Genomic DNA, 4,599 nt, shown 5'->3' on the forward strand with positions numbered 1-4,599 from the left:
ATGATTACTTAAGGCTCTAGAAAATGCATAAAACAACTAAAAATAAAAGAAAAAGGCTAGTGAAACTAGCCTAAGATGCCTTGGCATCTCAAGGTGACAATCAATAGAAAGGACCCCTAAAGCCTATACTTGAAAAAACCCTCAAGGATCCAAGGGTTTTTCATGACATTAAAACATTCATGCATGTATTGAACACTTAGCCTTACTCTTAGCTGTATTGCAATTACTCAAAGCCAAGGCCCCAAGTTATAAAGGTTTACTCACATTGATTTGCTTGGGACAAGCAAAACTTAAGTTTGGTGTTGTGATGACTTGCATCATCTACCCTTCTTTCTTGCATAAAGAAGACCATCAAAGAGCATAAATCTCATTTGATCAGTACAATTCATGCATTATTTGATGAATATTATGGTACACTACTTTGAGATGAGTTGTGCTGAATTTCAGGTGAGAAAAGCATCAAAAATGGGGTAGAAGACAAACAAGAAGCTGGGCGTGTGAAACTGGCATGACACTTGAAGCAAGCGCCACGAAAATGCACTGGCGTGGCACGCTAGGAGCTAGGCATGGCACGCCAGAGATTGGGCATGGCACGCTGATACAAAATTCCAGAGAGCTACAATGGATGATACAAAAGGGGCGTGGCACGCCAAACTAGGCGTGACACGCCTGACTCATCAACCACTATGGGCGTGCCACTTGAGCAAAGGGGTGTGGCATGCCAACTCTCCATCCCAAGAAGAAATTTCACTATGGCGTGCCACTTGGTGTCAAAGGCGTGGCATGTCAGCCCCAAGAAGTCACTTAGGAGTGCCACTTGAGAACCCAGGGTGGCACGACAAGCTTGAAGAGTTCACAAACCCATGGGCGTGCCACTTGAGCAGCATGGCGTGGCTCGCTGGTACAACAATCCAGAGAAGGGGCTGAAGGCAATTGAAGACTAGACGTGCCACTTGAGCAACCAGGCGTGGCACGTCAATACACAAAGGACCAAAAGCAAGGACTGGGCGTGCCACTTGGTATCGAAGGCGTGGCACGCCAACCTTAGCATTTCACTATGGCGTGCCACTTGAAGGCTGAGGCGTGGCACGCCAACTACTGGAACCAAGACAAGATCACGGGCGTCGCACGCCAGCCTTTTGGCGTGGCACGCTGGTATAAGTTTCCAGAGAGGATGAAGGAGGCCAATTACATGGGGCGTGCCACTTGGTATCGAAGGCGTGGCACGCCATTCACCATTCTTCACTTAGGCGTGCCACTTGAGTAGCCAGGCGTGGCACGCCAGTGTCATTCAGAAGAGAAGCATTGGGGCGTGCCACTTGAGTTCGTGGCGTGGCACGCTAAACAGAGAAACCACTCACTCACAAGAGGGGTGTGGCACGCCAGACCCTGGGCGTGCCACACTAGTTCAACTTTCCAGAGAAGCCTAGCCAAGCATAAAGCGAGGGCGTGGCATGCCAGACCTTGGGCGTGGCACGCTAGTACAAGTTTCCAGAGGCAAAGAAAAGTGAGAAAGGCAAGGGGCGTGCCACTTGAGTTCGAAGGCGTGGCACGCCAACACAAGAAATCCACTATGGTGTGCCACTTGAGCTCGAAGGCGTGGCACGCCAAGGTTGAAAGAGGGACGAGCGTGCCACTTGAAGGATTAGGCGTGGCACGCCAAGTTGGAAATGAAGAGCACGTGACACGCCAGAGCCACGCCAGCCACACGCCAGCTGAGAAGTCATGCTTATTGAGTGTTTTCTTTTCCCTCCAAAATGTAATTTTCCATTTTTCACTTTTGTAATTCTTTTATTTTACTAGGAGTAGTATAAATACCCCCAAGGAGTACTGAAGAAGGGGTTAAGCAGTCAGTTTTAGATCCACTTTTACACTTCACTTTTGAGTACCTTTTGAGCTATGAGTAGCTAACTTCCCCCTCATTGAAAGAGAGAGCTCTGTTGTACTTGATGGATGAATGATAGTGAAATCCTTCTTCTCTTCATCTTCTCTTTGATTTGCTAGAAGAAATTTCGTTCTTAATGCTTAGTGTTCAATTATCTTGGGAAAAAGATTGAATGCAATTGGGTTTCATGGGAACTTTGGGAAAGGAAATATGAAACCATGCTTGAAATCCCTTCTCACACTAGAGTAGAATCTGGGTTTTGGTGTTTGGATATGTGACATATTATCCTCCCTCTACTTGGACCTATGATGGTGTGTGATATAATCAGGGACCAAGCATATCTCTCTTCATGAGCAATTAGACCAAGGAATTGGCTATTGATCAAGATCTGAGAGATTGAGTCACCAAGGGATTGGGACTCAATCAATCATGATTGCCAAGGGGTCAATGAGTTGCATGATTAAAGAGGATATAAGCTAGACTTGATCCAAAGAGACAACATCTCCCAATCTCAATGAATTTCCCCATTCTTATCTATCCATTTCTTTATAGCTTAATTTTACATTCAGCAATTTCCCATTTCCATTTACATTCAAGTCATTTATGATTCTGCACTTTACTTTCTGCCATTTATATTTCTGCACTTTATTGCTTTTCTTTATATTCTAGTCATTTACATTTATGTCATTTACAATTCTGCACTCTACAATCCTATTGATCCGCTTGACTAATTCATCAATCGATTAAAACTGCTCAAATTTGCCAATCTCTGTGGATACAATCCCATTCCACTGTGTGTTATTACTTGACGATAATTTTGGTGTGCTTTCTAAAAGGACTAATTCACCAATTTTGAATGGGGTGTGAATTCCAGTCATCAGAGGGATTCACCTTCCTTCTGTCTGAAGGTCTGGACCTCCACTCTTAGCTTACTCAATTTTTGAGGTGGAAAGAATTTGGCCAGAAAAGCACTGACCAGTTTTTCCCAAGAGTTCAGGCTTTCCTTAGGTTGTGAATCCAACCATATCCTAGCTCTGTCTCTTACAGCAAAAGGGAAGAGCATAAGTCTGTAGACCTTAGGGTCAACCCCATTGGTCTTGACAGTGTCACAGATTTTCAAGAATTCAGCTAAGAACTGATGAGGATCTTCCAATGAAAGTCATAAACTTGCAATTCTGTTGCATTAGAGAAACTAATTGAGGCTTCAGCTCAAAGTTGTTCGCTCCAATGGTAGGGATAGAGATGCTTCTCCCATAGAAGTCAGGAGTAGGTGCAGTAAAGTCACCAAGCACCTTCCTTACATTGTTGGCATTGTTGTTGTTTTTCACTGCCGTGGCTTCTTCTTGTTTGAAAATTTCTGTTAGGTCCTCTCTAGAGAGTTGAGCTTTAGCTTCTCTTAGCTTTCTCTTCAAGGTCCTTTCAGATTCAGGATCAGCTTCAACAAGAATGCCTTTGTCCTTGCTCCTGCTCATATGAAAGAGAGGAGAAAAAAGTATGGAATCATCTATGTCACATTATAGAGATTCCTTGAGATGTCAGAGGAAAAGAAGAATAGAAGGAGGAGGTAGAAAGGAGAGAATTCAAACTTATAGAGAGAGGGAGTCCGAATTGCACATTGAGGAAGAGTGCTAGTCCCTTAAATAGAAGAAAGTTAGAAGGGGGAAAAGAATTTTTGAAATTAAATTTTGAAAGATTTTGAAATAATTAAAAGAAATTTCGAAAAGAATTGATTGATGATTTTCGAAAATTAAAATTGAGAAAGTAGTTAAGTGATTTTGAAAAAGATTTTGAAATCAGAAATAAAAAAAAGATATGATTGAAAATTATTTTGAAAATGATGTGATTGAGAAGATATGATTGAAAATCAATTTAAAAGAAATTTTTAAAATTAAAGTTGATTACTTGACTAACAAGAAATTAAAAGACATGATTCTAGAATTTAAAATTTGATCCTTTCTTAATAGGCAAGTAACAACATGAAAGTTTTGAATTAAATCATTAATTGTAGCAAGGATTTTCGAAAATACTAAAAAAATGGAAAGGATTTGATTTTGAAAAGATATGATTGAAAAGATATGATCTGAAAAAGATTTGATTTTGAAAAATTATGAAAATTTGAAACAGATTTGAATTGAAAACAAAATCTTCCCTCTTGTGCCATCCTGGCGTTAAACGCCCAGAATGGTATCCATTCTGGCGTTTAACGCCAAAAATACTACCCTTTTGGACATTTAACGCCCGACCAGGTACCCTGGCTGGCGTTTAAACGCCAGTTTTCCTTCCTCACTGGGCGTTTAGACGCCCAGCTTTTTCTGTGTAATTCCTCTGCTGCATGTTCTGAATCCTCATTTCTCTGTATTATTGACTTGAAAATACATAATTTTGAAAATTTTTGAATTTTGAATGATGAGAAACAATAAAATGAAACCAATCATGGAAATCAAGATCAAAACAAATAATGCATGCAAGACACCAAACTTATAAATTTTCATATTAGAGACACTAACAAATTGAGAATGCATATGAAAAATAACAAAACACACAAGACAAGAGAATTTAAAGATCAGAGCAAGGAAATCATCAAGAACAACTTGAAGATTAATGAAGAACATAATGCATATATTCGAAAAATGTAAGAAGATTAAAGACATGCAATTGACACCAAACTTAAAATTGACACTGGACTCAAACAAGAAACACAAAATATTTTTAGT

Source organism: Arachis ipaensis, chromosome B09 (genome assembly GCF_000816755.2).
Source record: "Arachis ipaensis cultivar K30076 chromosome B09, Araip1.1, whole genome shotgun sequence".
Lineage (NCBI taxonomy): Eukaryota > Viridiplantae > Streptophyta > Magnoliopsida > Fabales > Fabaceae > Arachis > Arachis ipaensis.